We start from the raw sequence: 22,588 nt of genomic DNA on the forward strand, positions 1-22,588 counted from the left end.
CAGTTGTGTTATGCTGTCCTTTTCTAGCTTCCTTCCGCTCTGAATTAGGGAAGTAGCAAACTGTTGTGTTGCTTCCAGGCAAGTGGGACTCTATGACACACCTCTGCTTTGGAGATTTAAAGACATGCTCTTCAACTCAGAGCACATTCCTTAAAGAAAAATAAAAATGCTAGTGTTTTATTAATGACATCCTCCTACTTTGCCTGGGTAGGCTGGTCTTTTAAAATGCTAGATTAGCACTCAGCAGCTTATTTTCTGGAGACTGAACTCACTTCAGGTCTCTCGGAAACAGTCCTTTGTCAGTTATTTGGATTTAATTTCTGACTATTTGCATATTGGCTTTTCTGACTCAAGTGAATGTAGGAAGCACTGGTTGTCAAACCTAAAAGCCACATCTCAGGGAAAATCTCCCACTGGAATTTTAGAACAAAGGATTTCTAGAAAAGACAGTTATGCTTCAGGGTGACTGGGCGCTCATCTGCTGCTACTCCTCCCCCCTCCCTCCCCTCAGTTAGAAATCAACATTCTGGATCTTTAATCTAGAATAGAATCTTCTATACTTTCTGTCTAATTTAACACTATTCATGGCATTTCCACAGCAGAATGTCAAGCTTCGTTTCCATTGTCTAATTAGAGTTATTGAAGACCAAAGCTTTTTCTGTGTACTAGTTGCTATGTGATAAGTCTCGCTCTGAGCGTGATGGTACAGGTACACGCAGGTACAATGACTGCATAGGCAAGCTTCGCCTGGAGTCACATGCAGACATTTGGAGACAGTCTTGAATACGTGTATACGCTAGACATTTTCTTTACCTCATTCAGCGCTGTAGACACTGAATTAGCAGCTTTGCAACACTAGTAATGCTGAAAGGTTGGGGTATGATTTGAGTAAGTTAGGTTGAGTGTAAGAACATTGAAATAAGGATTCCAATATGTAGGCAAAACAGAAATAGAATGTCAGTGATGACATTCCTCTCCTCGTGCGCTTTGTTGGCTAAGGTCGTCTTTTTGGGGAAAGCAGGCCTTTTCTTTCAGGGAACATCATCTGTCTTGTGGGGTGAGAGTTACAAATTGCTGTTACAGCCCAGGTAAAATCTGCAATTTAACATGCTCTGTGAAGACAACAAATCTTAGCCCTGCCTTTATACAATGATTACAACTCTAGAAAGGCAGCTTTGTCCTGGAATTGATGCAGATGGCCGAAGTCAGCTCAGTTGCTCAGAGTATTTTTTTTTTCCAAGGTAAAATTCAGACAAGCAATATCTAAATTCTTTCTGTGTGAATTGCTGTGATCTTGATTAAAGTCTCAGCTTTGGAAAGGGAAGTCAGTAGGGAATACTTACATTTTTAAATAGTTCTGCTTCAGCTGTATCCCAGGTCAGTTAGAAAATGCTCAATGCCTTGTCACTTGGCCCCCATTGCTTCCTAAAGTGCTTACAACCAAGAACATTTCACCACAATGGACTAATTCTTAAATTAAGTGTAGATTAAGTAGTTCTCACACGCATACCCCTTGAATTTAGAATACTTCTTAGCAGGCCTTCACTCACAGTGGGTGTATCAGCTCTGATGTGTTCTGGTTATATTATAGCAGCAGAAAGTGAGCTTGAAGTTCAGGCATGCCTGCATTTCCAGAAGAGCTCTAGTTAAGTATGTTGTACATGTTGCCTCTGGTACTTTGTGTGGTGTCTTGTTGACTTTCCTCATGTAATTTGAAAATCTAGCTAGCTGTTCAGGCTCCCTGTGTACTCAAGGGTAACTCGTTGCATCTGTCTTGGGTGCCTATCTCCATTTACTGAGGGTGACCAGCTTAACTTTTAGTTCATTAAATTAGATTTGCATTGTCATTGACCAAAATTTCGGCACTTGTTCTGATGGCAGCAAAGGGAGAGAAACTATATTCCTTAGTTTAGAAGCAGTGCATAGGAGTGATTGCTGGTTGGGATTTAACAACTATGGGTCAAAGTTTGTGGTTTTGTGGAGGTGCTTTTATTATTTTTATTTTTTCCTTCACTGATTCAAATCACTCAACTGAGAAGAGTTGGGATTACTCATGTGGCTCATGTCTGCAAACTCAAGGCTGAATTGCTTTGCATCTATCTGTGTGATAATAGAGAGGCTGTCGTGCTTAGGTAATCAAAAATCAGGGTCCTACAAATACGAATTTATGAATGATCTGACTTGGAACAATACTAATAAGCCTATCTTCGTGGATGGGATTTAACATTTACTTTAAACATCTAAAAAGGAGTCTCTCCTGAAACAGAGTATTTGCTATACAGTTATGATTTGGGAATCTTCAACTCTTCCTTTATTTAGAGTATTCTCTTGACTTGAAAGCTGAAACAGAGGCTGACAGGTGCTGACCCACAAAGGGAAATTAGACAAAAGATGACTAATGATCAATTCTTTTGTTGTAGTTTACCAGTAATTAAAGTTCGGGCAAATGTATAAGGTTATATTCAAGGATATTTCTTTCTTCCTTTGAGGTTTTGACAAGCATTGCCCCTGTGAGGAGGTATTTGTGTTGGTCTCCTCCATGTATTCTGTTATATTTCAGCATTCTGTGAGCAATAGCTTACAGTATACATATTTATTTTACTTTTTCTTTCTGTAGCTGACATGAATATTGACTTAATCCAGCAATTTGTGAGATTTTAAGGCTCAGAAACCCACAGAATCAATCACTTTGTATGCATATCGCAGCATCAAGCTTGTAAAAGTAAAATGTAAACTTCTAGAATCTGACTGATTCAAATCAATTTTAACACTGAGGAGACAGTCAATTCTGCCTCTCTGGAAACAATCTGACTACATTTGGAACACTTCTACTTGAAAATAAAAATCAAAGAAAGAGTCATCTTAAAATCCCTTGCTAATACCCTATGTATGAAATCAGTTTAGTGTGATCTAAGGTGATTTTATAATAGTGTTGCAGTCAGATGCAACAGTCTGAATTGGGTTGGAATTGTATAACTTTCATATACACCAGTAGCTGCCTCAGTGGTCACATCGCAGTTTCTTGTTGATTTTGGTGTTAAGGTGATTAGGCAATAGCAGTTTCAGGATTACCATGATGAATTAACCGCTAATGCTTCGGCCCTCCATTTTAAAACAGACAAATAAACCAAAAAATCTCAACCCAAAACCCAAAAAAACTTAACATCTCTGCCTCAGTCATTGGATCTCACCACTGGCGTGACTGCAGTTTTCATGGTGGGTTTAGCTACGTGGTTTTGAGTGTAGCATGGAGTAAAGAAGTTCAGATGTCCCGTAGGTCCAGCCTAGTGCCACACAGTTGAGTAATCTCTGGCCTGTCCCTTCGTGTTTTCATCAGGCACCAACTGGGTGATTTGGTAGTAAAACTTACATGTTTATAAAACACTTTACATAGTGGCGTATGTCATGATTTATCAAAGCCATACTTAAGCTATGTTTTGGGTGAAACTGCAACAAATTGTTAAAAAAAAGATTTGCTTTGTGGTCATTCTTTTGGATTCAGTAATGATGTGGAAATACAGTAGTGTACTTTATTAGGCTTTGGCCTGAAAACTTGTGCTGCTGTATTCCTCCTTTGTTATTTATTTAATCCCCTATTTTTTCTTGGTCCATTTGTGCGTTGGCAATAGTATCTTTCGCATTTATTGAAAATGTATGTCCTGTCATGAAGCACAGGAATGCCTGCAGAAGATGATGGCTGACATCTACCATCTCCTGGTGAACTCCTTACAGACTCAGCTGAATTATATTCTCTGCAGTAAAATGTAACCTCAGCACCCACAACCATTCAAAAGCTGATCAAAAGGAGCCCCTGAAAACTAAAAACTTGGGGTTTGTTTGTGATAGACATGCTTAAGTCTTGCAGATCATCTTACTGCTTGAATGTGCATCTCGGGTGAACACAGGTCCTACACTGGTCATCATCTTCTGTGGCAGAGATGTGTCGCTCCAGCGCAATTAGCGCTAGAGCCATTGGACTCCATTAGTGACTACAAATCTGCTTTGCTGTGTTCACTTACAGGCTTCTCTAGTCAACAGTGACAATCACAAAACTTTAAAATGACAAGAGTCACTTTTTATGGTTTTGAAGGGTTTGGTGCAGACAAAACCTTGTGGTTGCTTTCTTCTACCAAATTAATTTTTGCATATGCTGTGGTGATATTAACTGCCGCCATTTTAAACAGAACAGGGTTGCAGATGAAGTATTTCTTGACATTTAACTAGATTGGTGGACCTAGTTAGATGAAATACCCTGGCAATTAATTGTTAGAGCTACAACTGGCTCCACAATATAGAAACAACCAAAGGGGCATTTTGACAGTGATTTTGCTGGTGGAACTGATTTAATTGTTGGAATCAATTTGTTACATAGATTTGTCAAGAACACCCAAGCTTGGGCTGGTGACTCCATGATTTACTGCAGTGTTATGGACAGTGATGTTACTGTACAGAATCTGAGAAGGTTTCTCCTGTGCTGCTTGTGTAAGGTTTTCATGTTAGAAAAAATGCTGCTTATGTTTATTATTAGTATTTTTAAGTTTGTATAGTGGCAGAACTGATCTGTGTGAATAGGAGGAGGTTTTGTTCTCTAGACAGGTCGGTGTCAGTACAGCTCCAGAAGGAAAGGTGTCCCTAAAACCAGACATTATTGGTGGACCAAGGACACTGAAAGAAGAGATTGTCGCACCTCTTTTTCCAGGGCTGATTTCAGTGTGAATGCAGAGTGTGCTATGGATAGTCTGTTCAGACTCCCGTGTCCTTGTTCTGTGCGAAGCTGCCCTTCAGAGTTCCCAAATTCTGCTGCTTTCAGCACAGGCGTGAGAGAGGTGTCAGATGGAGCAGCAGGGTTGGATAGAGCAGTGACAAGAAACACGGGACTGAACAATTGCCTGGGGAAATGACTCCAGAGCTCTTTGTGAACCAAGAAAAGTCAAAAGTTTGCGTATGTTAGAATCAGGAGAACAGGGCTTAGACCACAAAACTCTTCCATAAAAATAAATGAATGGAATGTTTATTTTCTCATTTTAGGAATTTTTGTAAAGAAAACATCTCATTACAAAGGAGACAACTTCTTAAAGATAATAACTGGTGTGTTAAAATAAGTCCTTGAAAAAAAATTGCTAATTAAAATATTTGCCTTCTTTTATAGTGCATTGTGTTTGTTTTCCTTGTCCAGACCATTGGTTTCTTTGTACTAAAAGATGCTAATTTCTGCAGCCTTTCAGGGCATTTGCTAAAGCAAAATAATTAGTTTGCTTCTAAATGTCAAAGTTTTCTTGCACTTTCAGCATCTACGTAACTTACTGACATTACAGCCCTGAGAGAGAATTATGCCTGTGGGAAGGCAACTGATAAAACAAAGGATATTTAAAAGAGCAAACTATGCATCCTCAAGGAAAAAAAGTGTTTGAAAAAGGGCCAGTGCATAAATTTAGGCAGCGCTTTCTTGTACTCGTGCTACCTACTCAATTAGTTTGCTACATAATTTATATCGTATGTTACCAAAAGAAATTTCCTCGGCAGTTCATGTAGAACATCTCTTTGTTTTAAGAATCACCTGTATTTCTTTTCATGAGAATACTTGAACTTTGAGTCTAAGGGCAAATATTTTCTTGGAAATGATAGAGGAGAGGAAAAATTGCTGAGTTTTTCCTTTTGAAGCTGCATTATTATTTCGTCTAAGGCTTTAGTTGTTTTGGCTTATTGCAGAAGTTTTCTGTTTTGGGAAACAGGTTTTAAGTTTCTTTAATGTCATTTAGAATTTCATGAAGAATGTGTTACTAGATATCTGGAAAAGAGATGACTTTTTCAGTGAATGTGGTACTTTTGGAAGAAAAACAGAACAACTGTATCATTAATAACATCAGACTTGCCTGTATCTTGCCTGTTTTCCTGCTAAAATCTACAATTCCTTTTAGGAAGAATGACTTCTACCAAGCAGTAAAGAGATTTCAGTCTTTGTGCCTCTCCAGCTCAATCTCCATTGGCGATGCTGGGTGGGACACTAAATTTTAGAAGAGAAACTCTTGTCCATGAAGAACGATGCTGAAAACTACTATTTTGTTTCAGAGCAATGGAGAGTCATCAAATTATTATTTGAGAAATATCTAACCTAAAGATGATCCCAAATCATTTACTACTAGAAGTAAAAGCTTAACGCAAAATGTGGGATTTTTGTGTGTTGTTCATCTTGTATCCCAAGACACAATGGACTGTATTCCGTAGGTGGCTGAATTGTTTTCAAGAATATTTTTACAGTTACGAGCCAAGTTTCTAAGAAAGATCATTCCTAAATACTTAACTGACATTGCATTCTGGGGCAACAGTATCTAGGTGGCAGCAACAATATCTCTATGGCACATACCTGACATGCAATAGCTGATAAACACACACATTACTCTGTAATTGCTATTCAGCAGACAATAATTTGATTAAAGAATCATTTATGTCAGGTGTTAGAGAGGGAGGTTGGGGATGGTGCATCCCAAGCCCATTGCTCCCCCATTGCTTCTGGCCCCAGGCAACAGCAAGTCGTGAGCTGTCCTGTCTGGGCCTTTGTGTTGCGATGGTTTGGATGTGGTTTCAGATGTAAGCTCCAGCAAACGCATTTCATTACTGAAGAACATCTGTAAGGCACTCGGGGCACAGGACGGAGTTTACCTCTGAGGCGATTTACTACCGATTGAAATGTGTGAGGGGATTCTTAGTCTAGCAAGAAGCCACTTCTGTATTTGAGGACACTGACCTCTATTTTATTTAAGAAAGCTGATGACTGTGTGTCCCTTGAAAAAGGCAGGCACAGAAGGAGTTTAGGTGAGGAGAGGCTGAATCTCTCCGAGATGCTGTTAAACCTACACAGGCAGCACCGAGGTAGAGTTGCTCTGAATGCCCCAAGGTTTGAAGGTTTGCCGAAGGAGGGCCTCTGGAGCTGTTTTCTGTGGGAAACTGTTACAGGTGACTTTCCTAAGGCAGAGGCCTGAGTAATCCTCTCTTGGGTGTTTTTTTAGACAGATATGGGTCATTGAGAGCTGAAACCCATGCTGGTACCTCGCAGTGGCCAGCAGTGTAAGACAGACCCCCTTCCCTGCCATGGAGCTGTTGCATTTTATCTTATGAGTCTTTTATAAATGTTTTTGACCTCATTGTCTGATTCGGGTGGTTTATTTGTGTTTCACTGTAACTAGGCTCAAATAAAGAGTTCTTTAAAGAAGCTGTGTAATGGGACGTTCCTTACGTAAGAAATGGAGGCATTAAGCAGTCACTATCAGTCCTCCTGCAAACCTCTACCTACACCAGAAAGATAAGGTGATCAACTTAGCTCTTTGGCAATAAGTTAATAGAAAATTCTATCACTTCTAATTTTTGTTGTCACATTAATATTTAGCTCCCCTGTGGTGTAGGTAGTTATCCAGAAGTGTACTATGTAAGAGGTCCTTAGCTGAGTGGTTTTACCTTAGTGGACCTTTAGAAAAGTTCTGGGAGGAGGGAGTTGAATCCCAGTGCTGATATTTGAGTCCCTGAAAGCCTGCTCCAGGTAATGATTTCCTGTACTTGGGCTGCATTTTTTGGAGTGATGAGAGAAAAGGATGTTAGTTATATCCTTCCCTGTGAGGCTCTGCATATGACTCAGCAGAGCAAGGGAGAGCTGGGGAGCGGATTTGTACAGCAGAACTAGTATCTGCAAATGTTTAAATTTACAGTCCTGATTTAAGGTTTCTTCATGGGAGTTTTAAGGTCTAAAGTGTGCTAATACTAGGATAAAGTATGTATAAATGTAGTTTGTAATTTGTCAAATGTCTCTCTAGTTTTTTCATCTTTCAGTATTAATAAGATATCTCTCTATTTCTGGCTATTTCTGAACAATGCTAAAGCATCTAGCAAAGAAGTAGAGGCTTAAAAAGCCATGTTCCCAGAAGAAGCAGGCTGTATTGCTGAACAGATTATACACAGTATGTACTTTTGGATTTTAAAGTTTGGGGACTTGTTGGTTTGTGGGCTGGATTTTTGGTGTGGGTTTTTTTTTTTTAGAAAATAATCCTCTGTTTGGGGCAAATGAGAGTGAGCAAGTGTTCATCCCTTCCACGTAAGCACATGCGTTTTGAAGAAGAGCTGTTTGTTTTGCAAGTGAACAAGTTGGAGCACCATCTTCGGTACAGAGTTTGCTGTGTTCTTGTAATTCATCCTCTTCACACGGAACAGACCTAGCTAGAATACCTTGGCTGTGTATCTCTATTTGAAAAGCATTTTTAAGGATGATACCTCACACAAGTTCACAAAGCCTGATGACAGCCTGTTTAGACACCAAGAACTTCCCAGCGTCTGTTCTGCCCTGGCTTACGCGTGGTACTCAGTAGCGTAGCACCTGGTGCATTGCTTGTGGCTCTCGGCAGTTTCTCTCTCTCTTTGTGCTTAATGGAGATGTTAATTTCCAGCAACTCCGTTTGCTGATGGTCCAGTAGTGAAGCAAGCTGCAGAAAAGCCTCGCGGTGTCTTAGAGCAAGGCTCAGCTCTGGCACAGAGGCTTAAATAAGTCTGTAGTAAAGCTGGGGGGAGGCATGGCTGGGCTTTTATTTCTCAGAGGACAGGAAGGTGGTCACTAGTACATTTGCCCTGCAGCCTGCTGCTGGATGCAGGGACTGGCTGGCTCAGGGCTGCTTTCCACAGGCCTTCGAGCCCCCAGGGAAGATGGCAGGGAAGTCAGCTCTGCTCCAGCCTTGCTGATTAAGGGGAGCTGGTGCGGCAAGACAGGGAGATGATCCCAGATCTAGACAACTGCAGGAGGCAGGATACTTGTTTGCCCTGGGCAAAACTGGGTGTATTTAGAGCTGTGGTGCACCCAGAAATAAATACTTCATCTTTCGCATTTTATTTCTCTGAGCATCATTGCAAATTCCTTCTCTTGATACAGCATATCTGCAGGGGAGAGTTTTATTTCAGTGAAGCAATAAATAAGACAAGGTAACTGCTAGGGGTCTGCTCTTTTAGGGATGAAGCATCTATTCGTGTCTAAAACAAGAACTATCCTCGCACCTACATGTAGAGTAACTGTGGAGTTAGAGATGGAATAAAGCTGCTATAGAAATGTTGGATTTTTTTCTAATAAATAATGCTCCTAGAGGAAAGAGAGCATCCATGTAAGAGAACCCAAACACTTTGGTAAGAATTCTGTTGTTGCAAAACTACTGAGTATTGTCCTCAAAGACCCCAAAACTTTGCTCGGTGTTGGTAGCGATGCAGGTCTATTCTAGACTGGTTGATTTTAGCTCAGATGGGGTTTATTTCAGCTTACTGTATTTTTAATGAGGTGTTTGGAGCCCCCAGGTTTCAGCAGGTTGCAGGTATCGCCAAAGGTCACGTGATACAAAGTTTCATTGAATCCAATAAAAAATTTCCCTGCCTGTTTTGGGAAGAGAATTTAATAATGTGGCAGCATGTATTCAATTATTTAGACTTACAGCATCTAATTACTAAAGTCTTTAGGAATCTTGATTACAAGTGTCAACAATCGTTCTGGATATAAATATCTTGACTATTTAAACTTCTTCCATCTAATACTATTTTATATTGTTTTTTTAACTACGCTACAGTTCAATGAGTCCTGCGAGCACTATCCCATGGTGCTCTAATTGCATGGCTTCTGCAGATACCGTATCAGCCCATCAGTATTAATGCTGCAGAAAGCATGTATCCTTGTGTCTCTACAAAGCCAATTTTAAATATTTCTAGAATATACTTTTGGATTACTTTTTCCTTCATCTTATTTTAGATAACACTTTGATTTAAATAAAACTGCCTGTGGGGCGTTGTAGATAGATCAAAAAGTGCTCTATTGTTCTATTAGTTTAAATTTTTGGTGCTGCAATAAATCATTTTCTGCCTACTTCATTTGCATTTTTCTAAGTTCTTAATTTAGTTCCAGCATGGGATTGTCTCAGCTGGAGGAGGCAGATATGTGAGGTAGAGTGTGGAGGAGCAACGTTTATTGAAGAGGTACGTATAGCAGAAAGGATTTTGGCTGAAATATGGAATAAGAAGTTTTTTAAGAATGAAGCAAAGGATTTCCATTTTCTTTCAGTCTGCATGAATTAACAGAAATGTAAAATGAGGGCTGGAGTCTGGGCAGGAACAGAGATTAAAGGATTCACAGGGTCTGTCAGGTGCGTGTTTATTAGTAAGAATTTGACCTGTAATACTCAGATGAAAGCACCTGTTTCTCTGTGCGAGTAACTTCAGATAAATGCTAATCTTTAGCCCATGCCCTTGAAAGAACTCACAGGGAAGCTTTCTTTCAGGGTTTTACTGCTCATCGTGTAGCTTTGGCTTTGAGATGGGGTACAAAATTTTTCTTTGGTTGTAATTATAGAAAGCAGTTGACTGCTTCAGTAAAACAGAACAATGATGTGCTTTAAATAGCAACATTTATTGAACAACTAATATATTACACAAGCTGAAGATTTACCTTTTTCTTCTGCCCTCTAGTAGATACATAAACTTTACAATCCTATAATTATGGCTTCTCATTTTTGGCATACAAATTGTTGGCAAGAGTTTTTGTTTGTTGTTTTGTGCTGAAATGTAGAACCTGGGACATTGTCTTCTTCCTATGGCCCAGCATGATTTGATTTCTGGGCATCTTTACTGCTCTTCTGGCTTGTCGTTGTCTCTAAAAATAGTGAACAATGGAAAGTTTTTCTCTAAGAAATGGATGAAAGGAAGATTTCTTAATTTTGGCCAGTGAATTTTTTTCAACACATTTTTTTGGGAGGATTTCTTAAAAAAAAAAAAAATCTAGAGTTGTTCCTGGGAAGATTTTTTCTGGATGTAGGCCTCTAGCTTGTAATCAGTAATGCACAAACGTAACTTCATGAATCTGAGTCAACTTGCATGTAGTTGTCTGGCTGGACTTGCAAATTGCTGCCAAAATGTTTAACCTAGAATTCAAGGAAACCACACCCAAAAGAAACCTGATGAGAGCCTCATATTTCTTCTCTATTAAGCCCTCAAAAAAATTCAGTAGATTTCATGTGGCATAGTCTCCAGATGAAGCAATAGAAACAGGTCTGAAGTTCGTGGAATCTACTTGGCAAACAGAGATTTAAACATGTATTGTTTATTAGCAAGAAGCCAAAGGTCTGTCTTAGTCGACGTTCAGGGAAATAAAGTTGTTAGTGGGGTTGGGAGGTGGAAGGCACTATTTACATACCAGAGTTGCAGTGCTCTGGCAATAGCATGTAGCTACTAGCTACCAAATTTCTACATTATTAACTATCAAAATTTGTCAGTTTTGATGAGAATGATGAACCCGGCAGCCACTCCCAAATTCATGACAAGGCAAGCCTTCGGAACGTAAGCAGACAAGGACTAATTTTAGCCATGGAAGGACTGATTTGCCGAAAGCAATTATATCAATTATTATTAGATTATTATACTGGAAAGACCTCAGTCCTGTTGCGTGAATGGAAAAGAATTAATAATTTATAGTACAATTTGGCAATGTATAGCTTGTAGCCGAGAATTTTAAAAGTGCCTGCTGTCTTTGTGTGGTGGCTTACAGATTTTTGCTATGAAATGTGAGATCCTAGAGGTTTGAAATTTTTAAAGCATGTGAAACAACCATAATTAATGGTCTGGTAGCTGTATTGCTTAGTTCTGCTGAATAATATAAATTTATCTCTGGTATTAAGATGTCCTGAAGTAGCCATAGTTAATTCGTTCTGTCATTCCCCACAAACGTAATAACTAAATTTTAGATATTTTCAATTCGTAAACTACTGTGGAGCTGAAAAATGCAGAATCCATTTTAGAAAATTATGAGAAATGTGTATTTTGCTGCATGTCATAGGTCAATTTAGATAGTTCTAGTTCTTAGTTGAGATATATTGATTTTCATGCTTTTCCCATTAGTTAGAATGGCATATACAGGATACCAAATGTGAATAGTAGCTGTGGTTCATCTATCACAGCCCTAATGCCAACAAAGACCTTTTTAATTCACAGAAATAATGGAAACAAAATGTAACAAAGGCCAATATTCAAATACCAGCTTAATTGAGAAGCACAAAAAAAAGATTGCTTTTTCTGTGATTTTTAATATTTCTTTATTGAAGATGTGCCTGAGTGCAATTGCTTTGATAGTTTGAGTAGCTTGGATCTGCTACAATTCTGTTTGCTGTAAATCATGTATCATGTGCAATAATTTTTTTTACTTTTTTTTTTTTTCCTCCAGGCCTGCAAACAAACCAGTTTAGGCTTATTCTGTTTTAAGGGTATTGTGCTGCAGCTCATCACACAGATAAAAGTAGCATGCTGTTTGTCCAGTGTGTCTGGTGAGCTGAAGCCTGTCTTGCCTTCTAGCTCAACCTGTTTCAGCAAGAAATTCCTTCAGACTTTGCACAAGAGACAGAGCACAAGGTTGGGAGATTTTAGATGAGCGCTCTGACAGATCTGGAAAAATATAGGAAATACAGGTTTTTTAAACCAAGATATTATCTTGTGGACTAGTATGGATAAAAGGAATTGCTGGTATTCAGCAGCTTCCTTTGTTAACGTATATACTTTGACTTTTAAAAAAAGATGTGAAAAAAGGCAAGTATTAAAGGGCAAATGTAAAATTTTGTCCATAGGTCCACTGACAGAAGCTGTGTTCTGTTTTTTTATTTACCCATTTTGTGTGTGTATGCATTTATATGTATATTTGTATCAAAAATACAGACAGACATACATACATACGATTCTATTTATGGTTCTGCTTCTTAAAACTCGCTGATTCTCACTCATCTGTGTGCTTTTATGCATCTTGTTATTCAATATTGTAAGTCCAAGAGGCGTGAGAACAAAGCATTTGAAAGATAGGCCATGACTTGAGTGTGCAACAGGGAGCAGCCAGCTCACTGCATCTTTTAGAGTGAGAATTTTTTTACTCTTGGAAGAATAAAGGCAGTAAAATCCCTGTATTTCCAGGAGGGCGTTGTTCTTAGCACATCGGTTTCAAAGGACAGACAAAGAAATGAAGAGGCTGCTCGTAGGGATTAGAAGGAACAGACAGTGGCTCTTTTCTGGAGTTCACTGCCTGCACTGGTGTAAAAGAGCAGGTGGGCAGGTGCCGTGTGGGCGCTGTGATTTGCAGGAACAAAGCAGTTGTCCCTGGTGAAACAACATCAGAGATCTGCAAGCCTGGTCCCTGTTCTCTTCCTGTCTGTAGTTGTTAATAGCCCTTAGATCGCATACTCAGGTTTTTTTTTTTGAGGGTAAGAGTTTTCTGAAGATGGTAGACTCTTGCTTGTGTAAGTATGCTGTAGGATCAAGATTAGGCATAGGGGTAGTAAAGTCAGAACTGGAAAGGCTGACTGTTGGCAGGGGTCTGCATATTGATTAGGCTCTGGTTCCTTTCTGCTTCTGTGTGTGCAAGGTTAGTGTTACTGTAGGTCAGGTCATGGTTAGGAAAAGGAGGAGCTGCAGAGTCTGGCTGCCTGCAAACGTCTGCAGGTTTCAGAGAAGGATGTGACAGGCCAGCACTGTGTGACACTGCATGGAGTGGAGCCCTTTGCAGTGACAGGGTTTGCTGTGATTCGGGGCTAGGGTTAGCGCTGGGAAACGCAGAGACTGCCAAGGCTGATGGCCTGCAGGAGTCCGTTACTGCCAGAGCAAGAAGCTGTGGTTTGGCACTGGTAGGTTCCCACCCCTCCCTTCTGGCTGTTATGTACCAGTGGGGTCCTGAGAGCTGGTGTCAGTTGCTTTGAGCAGCAGGGGTGTAGGTGTCAAGGTTGGGGACAATTTGGAGCTAGACTCCACCTTGGCCAACACCTGCAACAATTTGCCGTTTCCAGAAAGTGTGCTAATGAGGTGTAGCATCTGCTCTGACGTATCGCTTCTCTGTCTGCACAGCACATGCCTTCCGCACTCATGGATGATCTGCCTGGGGTTTTGAGATACAGTTATGCTTACACTGTAGTAAAATTGCAAACTGAATGTCTCGGTGCTTGCTGGAGTTTTCTCAGTTCAGATAGAGAGGCTAGTGGCTGGCTTCTTTCTACTCTTGTTTTTACCTAGGTTATGTTAATTACCTTGTTTACTTGGCGTACCTCGTGAGTGATGTAGGCTTTCATCTACAGCAATCTGCTGTAGACTTTGCTACGAGGGTGGAAGGGTCACGGTTTTGGGACCTGCTGTCAGCTTCCTTCTGGCTAGAGACTGCAGGAGGAGAGGGTTAGCACATTAGACTCTTGTTACTCTGTGCTTCTGTATGTTATTGCGTTGCTGTGGCTACTTTGTTTTATATTTTGGATTTGTTAGGTTTAGAGTTTGGAAAAGTACAGCACTTGTGGTCTGAAGTTTCAGAGTGGGAAGATGAGATCTGCTTTTAGATTCTCATTCATCTGCAGTTCTCATGAAAAGGCAACAAACTTGGGAAATTTTTGACTTGCTTTGGGAGTAGAAGAAATGGTGAAATGCTCCGAGTAGGCTGTTTGTTGTGTACTGCATGCTCTAGAATAAAGTGGACTGGGAGGACATGAGCAATTCATAAGAAAAATTGATCTGTCCAGCCAGAGAAAATTGACACTAAAATTTAAAACTTAACCCAAACAAAATCCATCAATTTTTCTTTATTTTTCCTCTGGAATTTCAGTGCTTGTGGAGACTAGAGAACACTGGAAATTGATTGATTGGGCGGTTCCATGTTGTACAGGGAGCTTTTTCTTATGATGTTCCCATCTGAAAGGCAGTAATGTCATTTAAGTGTATAGACTAGCAAAAGTATAAGCTAGCACTAAGTAATACTGAATGTGCCATAACTCCCCAGAAATAAGGATGTTTGTCCAGAAGTGGCAAATTGATGCAGGCAGGTATGCAGTAACAAATCAATCCCCACATATAAATGCCCCTTAAGTAAGCAATAAAATATAGCATTTACACTTCAGGTGGAAAAAAACAAAAACAAAACCAAAAAAAAAAACAGAAAAGAAAAAGATATGTTTAGCAAACTGTAACCTTTTTAAAACAGAAAAGGTATTTAAGCATTTCTTTGTAAAATTGTTATTCATTTCAAATATCTATTGGATAAACAAAATACTCAATTTAGATGAAAAAATGGCCTTGAAGACCCTGTTCAGAAATGTATCATCTTCTCTTTTAACAGAAAGAAGCCATTTATTTCTTTTCAGAAAACAGACTCCAGTTACAGATTTTGTACATGTTACACTCAATATGCAGAAGTGCGATCAGATCAAATGCCTACTCACAGGGCACACCACTTCAGAATTACTTTGGAACAACAGCTTGCAATCTTTATGTAAATTGAAATGTGTGTCTCTATCTTGTTCTTCCAGCGTTTGGTGTAGCATGAAAAACTGCATACGTCATCTTTTTTGAAGGGAAATGACTGATGCAATTTTAATAAAGGTTGCTAACATAGTGTTGTGAATCAGGTTCTATGAAATAGTAAGGGCTAGATGGCAAACAGTTTTATGCTATAACACTGCAAATTCTTCTGGTAGAGGAGGAGTAGGACCTCCACACCTGTGGACTGTGACCTCTTCTTTTTAGTAGTTCAGAAGGCATTAAAATGCTTCAGATTCAAAATTTGAAGATGAGTTTGTTCTCATTAATTTCAAATACCAAGTGAAAGAAATTACTTTAAAACATATCTGCCTCGTTTTGAAGGCCATGCTTGCAACCTGTGGCTTCCTTCTGGTCTTGTCCCTCTGCCCTGAACGTTGCACAGGGCTTGTGGGGCTGCAGGGAAAATTGTGCTGGTCTGAACAGGGGCATTAAGCTTGCTTTGGAGGGCCAGGGGTGGCTGGTGAGAGTTAAGGAAGGTCTGCCACGAAATCACCCAGAGGTCTTCTCCCAGTCCACCAGTCAGATCAGATTAATGTAGAGGTTGGTATGTGAAGAGTGATGCCTTTGACCTTTTGACATTACCTTACTTAAATATACGAATTGCCATGTGGTGTACATGGCAAAGCTCCACAGAGTTAGATGTATTCTAATTTTCAGTTACTAGGAAAAGAGGAAATTGGTCCAACATGACATTAAAAGCCAGGGAGAACATGGAAATGATGGAAAGAAACACTAGTAATGGCACAGAAGGGAATAAAGAGGAAAAAGGTGATGGACTGCAATGTTTCTTTCATTAATCTGATATGTTTTGGTGATGCTATAAAACTAATAAATTTACAGCTTCCAGAATGATTGTGCTGTAATGAATGGGCTCAGCAAAAGATATTTACTCCGTGTTACAGGTGCAGTGCAACACGCAGTCCGTGCACCACGTAGTTGCCAGTGAAGCAAAAAGTTCTTGTGAAACGAGGGAGGATGATCTATGTGACTCAGAGAACAGTAAAAGAAATTGCTTTGAAATTTGTTTTCACTCTAGAAATTCTGCAGGAAGGAGAAGAAATATTAGTTGGTTTTTTTAGCTCCTTGGAATTTAGAACAGCAACTCACAGGCCATATGTTTGAGAGGGCGACTTTATTGATGCCGCGTATATATATCAGAAAAAGCAGAATTACATTTCCTGTTTATCCTGTGACCGATGTGATTTGCGTATCTTGTGGGCAGCCCTTGTTCAGGACTTGCATTGCCAGGGCTGCAAAGCCTTGCCCGTTTCTAGCAGAAGGCTGAGAGCTGCTCAACTGGAAGCGCGGTGCCACTGGCAGAGTTGGAGCAGGGTTTTGGCAAGTGCCATTGCACTCACTCTGCAATCGTTACCTGGCTGGTTAGTTTGTAACTACACCTAAGCATCATCATATTCAACTGCAACTGTTTCTGTGACTGTCACGATGGCACCCACAGCCCTGATTAAAATGAGGTTCCAGTCTTCAGAGTAGCAAATAGGTTTGTATGCATCCTTTGAGGATACTGATCAATTTAGAGGGAGAAGTTTGCATCCCATTATATAAATCCCATAGATTGTCAAGGCCTAAATTGCAAAACAATTCTGTTTGTTGGTGAGATGTTTTTATCCAACTGTATAGATACCTGGGACAGATGCAGAGGTCCTGGTTACTGCAACATGTTGTATGTTCTCAGTCATTAGATTTATAATGTCCTATACTGTCTTGCATTCTCTGTTTTTTAGTAAGCCTGCCAGGAGGCTTTGTATTTATTTTAATTGTAGTTATTTTCTCAATCCACTGTAAACCATGTATTGCTTGAAATGTGCTTCTTTCCAGCTTCATCTCTGAATCATCAGTTTATGTTTTCATTTTCATTTGGTTTTGAACATTTCTGCAGTGCTTCAGGAATTCAGAACTGTAGCTAAGAAAAAAACGTACACTTGCCCTGTGAGAGTGAAACAAATCAGTGTTGCTACTTCAGGCTTTTTTGTTCTTGTTTCAGACTCTGATTCCTCTGCTCTGATGCTGCTGCTAGGAGTGGAAAGTGGCATAATCAATGAGAAATCGGGTCTCTGAAGCATTCTGGTGGGAATATATCATGAACAGTAGCTATCACTGAAGCAACTTGCTGTGTAGAGCTTCACTGTTCAGATGTACCCACCAAAGAAGAAAAAAACCCGGTCTCTAGCTGTTAAGAGTTGACCCTTTCCTTGTTTGCTGGTAATTCTATCCCATGCATCAGTGACCAGCTGTCCTGACACATCTGGACTTGAAGCATCCTTTGTGAGCCCCTTCATTAGCATCTCTGGGGCTGTCAAAAGACCAAACATTATCCAAAGTGTTCGCTACTTTTTTGTTTCCCTCATTCTCTCCCTTCTATTTTACCTGCCTTTTCCATACATTGATTGTGAGTGAAGAAAAAACAGCAACATGTTTGCTTCTGCAAACATGACTGCAGAGCAAATAGGAACCTCTTTAGGGAGCTAGCTGGTAAATGCTAAACTTTTGTGAGGAGCTATTTTGGTACAAGAGTGCTTCGTAAATGAACAATATCATTGTGCTCTTTATGCTACAGAAGCATTTGTGTATTCGTCTTCGTTTCCCATTGCAAAGCTGTGTAATGTTCGCACTAATACGCGGTTCAGCGCTGGGCATAGCTGAGCTGTGAGAGAACAATCTTTAGCAGTCTCAGTGGCAGCATGAATTCTCAGCATAAATGAACTGCTTACAGTGTAAATCGCGATCAGCTGCAAAAACTTCTCTTTGGAAAGGTAATAAAAATCAATAATGGGCCTGCTAATGTAGAAAGGACAGCAAGAGGCAGACATTTAATTTAGTTAAAAAGTAATCGGAAAGGAAAGAGCCAGACTAAATAACCTGTGTAATTAAAGAGTTTAAAGGAGGTTCCAACTGGAATGTGCAGCTTTTATGTGTGTGGGAAGTAGGGAAAATATATGTATATATACTGAGCTAAATTTAAAGTTTTTCTGGCAGTACCACAGCCTTCAGCAAAGGAACTTCTGCTTTTGACAGTGATGTGAATATTAAAGCAATTTAAAGATTAATATATTATATGGAAAAATCGATGACTCCCTAAAATTCTTTAAAGACTGAAAGGAGAAGAAAAGCTCACATAGAAGAAAAAGAAGGCAAAGAATGGGTGGTGAATAAGACATTTGCTGTTAATTGATAGACAGAGGAAGAAGAAAAACTGGCAACAGATTGTGACTTTCTCAAATGTCATTTTTCTTAAACATACTTCTCATTCTTCTAAATAGCTCACTGTGAAGCAGTTTTGGACTCACATGCACCCATGCTTGCAAATAGGAATGAGTAAGAGTCTGGCTCACATCCCCTCCCACGGTAGCCACACCAGGAGTCTGGGCTGTTAGGAACCAGCGAAGCTATTTACCAGTTAGCACAGGTCTCCGAAAACGTGGGTGGGGCTTAGCCTCCACCGTCCGCTCCCTGGGTTGTGCCTGGGAGCGACTGCTGAGTGATACTGGGCTTTGGGTTGCCAATTTCCAGCTTAGAATTGTTGGGTTGGACAGGCAGGGGCATTTTGCATTTTGACTAGCTGCCATTTATTTGCAATTCTTTGATTAGATGTGTTAAATGAAACGTCATTCAGAACTCTGCAAAATTTTCTCATTGCGGGCTAACCCTTACCTGCAGTAGCAACAGGCTGCGGCAAGACTACAGAGGGCTCACAACCTGCACCTGAGAGTTCCGTGTTTTGTTTCCTGACAGAGAGAGCAGTTTTGCTAGAATATTTCTGAAAGGGGGGTAGGCTAGTGAAACCTCTCCCAGGGAAGGTCTTTTAATTTTTCTGCTCTTTCAACTTTCATCATTAGTACATGAAATGGATAAAAAAAAAGTCAGTCTCGTACACAAAAACAGAAAGATGAAGAAAGCATCAAGCTATAAAGTGCAAAACCATCAGAGTGCAAAGCTTGGCTGCTGCTCCACACCAGCAGTGCTTTAGTAACTTGGTGGGAATGAGAGATTTCTCAGAAATATGACTATTTTAATGAACATTTTGCAAGATTTTTCTAGTTCCTCCAAGGAGTAGAGTAATATTTTTGTTAGAGCACATCTCTCAGGAGTAGCACTTTATCAAAATATTGGTCTTATATTTAATAAATGAAAATCAAGACCAAGTAAAAGGTTCCAATCATCCCAGGACCATTCCTGTGATCCCTTCTGATCACTGATGAGCTGGATGGAATTTAGAAATCGTGACAGTTTGTCCCAGCTTGTTAGATTTTCTGTCAGTTTCTCAGGTACTTCTTTTGAGCCATCTACAGTGTTTTCTCACTCAATCTGTTCTCACTCAATCTTCGTGTTCTTCCTGTAATAATTACAAGCTGTTTATGACAAATTACTGTGCAAAGTAACAATTTTTCTATGTTTACCACCACCAGTTAGCTCACTGGAATGACTGTTTGATGTTTGGAGGGGAAAAAGAAAAGTTGAACGAGTGTAGACGATACAAAGCCTGGCTTTGCAGTGCCAGCAGATGCTACCGATGCATTTCAGTTTCCCTTATGACCCTGTAAGCTGAACCACTGATTTGCAGCGTCTCCCTCCATCGCCACGTGCTTTGTCCTTGCAGCCAGGGCCCTTGCTTCCTCCAGTCTCCCAGTGGGGTGCACCAGCCACTGGCATCCCCCTCACTGTGCTGATGGCTTTCTGCCTTCAAATTGGGGCTGCTGTTCTGGATGAGTCCTGCTGCGTATTGCTCCTGGACCTGGTGTATGAACACCTCTGTCTTCCTATTGTCTTTCTCCCCAGGAGTGGGCTTCTGCTTGCCTTGGGATGAGACTGCTCAACAGGGCTCCTGCAGGTGCTCTCAAACTCCCCTTTCCTGCCTGTGTTCCTCCGGCCTGGCTTGAAATCAGTGTTGCTCACTCCCAGTTGGCTGGGAGTTACCTAGTCCCAGTTTGGAGTGTCCTACATGTTGCTTAGTCCACTTCTTTGTTTTATAGTGTACTCAAGAACAGCAGCAAACAAGGTGTGATTGCACAGTAATCATGAGTAGGAACTGCAGTGAAGACCCTGTAGTGCCTCCTTGGCTCTCTCCGTTCCAGCTCTTTGTTCAGTCCCGGCTGTCACAATTGTTGTGCTGTGCAGGGAGGACATCTGATCGGAGATACTAAGGGAAGCAGAAAGCACCCACCTTTCCAGAGCCAGACACCTTTATAGCACAACATTTGTGAAAGAGGCTGATGCCAGTCTGACTGGAAGAGAAGTGGGAAGAGGCAGTGTAAGGAGCCCAGCAGCTCCTTCCAGTGCTAGGAGAGGAAAGAGGTAAGGACTGCAAAGTTCGTGGAGCATCAGGAGAAGTACATGCAAGGATGAAGACAAAATAGATGTTTGTGGTGCAGACTGATAAGATGGGGAATGGGCAGATGTTGAACTTGAGCTGGGAGAAGGAATAGAATTGATTCAGTTGGGGGGACTGGGAAAAGCCAGAAAATCTGCAGCACTGGGTAATCAGTGAGAGCTGTTGCAGCAGGAACCGGAGTTGTTTTGCTCAGTGAATTGAAGAGAGCAGGGAGAAATGCAGTGAGGAAAGTCAGGGGGAGAGGTGGAGAGGGAAAGCACTGAACAGATGTATCTCTTTTCCATGGAAAAGAGAAAGGATGGTGTAGGTGGGGAATGAAGTCGCCTGAAGCTGGCTTGGTGATTCTTGTTTTGTTGCCAGTCTTGTAATTTTAGAAAGAGACAAGAGTTGGAGGAGAAATTTGACATACAGTGTTCTTCTGGGTTTGGGTATTGCTTTTGTTGTTTTGTTTTAACACAAGGCTTGGTAGTCTTTGCTGCAATTCTGCAAACTAGACCTATCATTAATGTTTTTAAAAAGAGCTCCCTTAATTTCTGTCATTACTTTGGTAGATAAGTAGTACTTGGATCGTTAGTTCTAAAAAATATTCTCTAAAATGTAGCTCTGTTATTAGCTGAGGTTCCAGTGTATGGATCTAAGCCACCAAGTAATAAAGTTTATACACATTTGAGGACTTAAGAGTGAGTTACAACTTTGTGCAGACAGCTGTCGTGACTGATATGACTCAGATATGGAAGAACAGTCGTATCAAAAATAGGTTGGTTTTTTTACAAATAATATTTTGATGTGGTTTAAGCTGATAGCTATTTTACAACAAAGTTAAAATAAATGCAGAGTTATCCAAATGTGAATAGAGTTCTTAATACTTACCTTAAGGCAGAGAGGAAGAAAGTTCATTTTTAGCAGTACTTTGCGTATTGTGTTTTTATTATATTATAAATTAAAATTATGTAAAAACACCTACAACTTTGGACTTTATTGCCTTTTTATGTACTGCACTAAATAAGCAGATATTTTTATTAGAAATACTTCATTTAAAAGGAACCTAAAGGTGAGAGTGGAAGCTGGATATCTTCATTTTAATGGTAGCATCTCATTTCTGAGGGAGCTTTTGCTCCCTTTATACTCACAGTGAGCAATTCATTTCTCAGAGTCAATAGTCCTAGGATAATTCAGTGTGAGCAAAGGGGACAGAAAATAATTCTTAGTATATCTTGGCAAAAGTTCATTTTTTTTTAATCTTTATTTTTAAAGCAGCCATTTTTTTGAAGACAATGGGAAATAATCCATATTGTGGGGGCTGCAGCGTATTTATAAATGTAACTGCTTTTGTTACCAGGGAACCTGTCTGAGTCAGCTAAGCTTAGCATTTCAGCAGCTTGTTCTTTCCTCTCATTCCTGTTGTTCTCCATCTGATTTTAGACACCTAATGACCTAATGTACTTTACCAAAGCAGTAACAGTTTGTCATGGTTTTCTTTAAGTTTTGATAACTGTACTAAATCTCTGCATCTCATGTATACTCCGAGATGGCAAAAAGAGGCATACATTCTGTGTTTTACTGAAATGAGAATTACTGCTATTTCTACCTAGCAGCAGGCAGTATCTGGTCATGCATCAAGGGTACAGAACGAACACATTAGGAGTGTAGATGGAGCAAACAGGACCGTTGCAGAACTTGGCTGATTTGGAATATCTTTGATTTTAGATAACACCTTCTTTATTGCGTCCTATCGCCAGTCTAAACCAGAGATATCTCTCGTTTTTTTTGGCTCAATTCAACATGAGCTGTAGTTCAGTGCTGATTATCTTCACCAATCTTCTTTTCCAAAACACAGATGTCCAGTACTTGAACAGAAAAATACTGTCTGTTGCTTAAAATAATACAGTCAATGTTAAATTC

Source organism: Opisthocomus hoazin, chromosome 14 (genome assembly GCF_030867145.1).
Source record: "Opisthocomus hoazin isolate bOpiHoa1 chromosome 14, bOpiHoa1.hap1, whole genome shotgun sequence".
Taxonomy (NCBI): Eukaryota; Metazoa; Chordata; class Aves; order Opisthocomiformes; family Opisthocomidae; genus Opisthocomus; species Opisthocomus hoazin.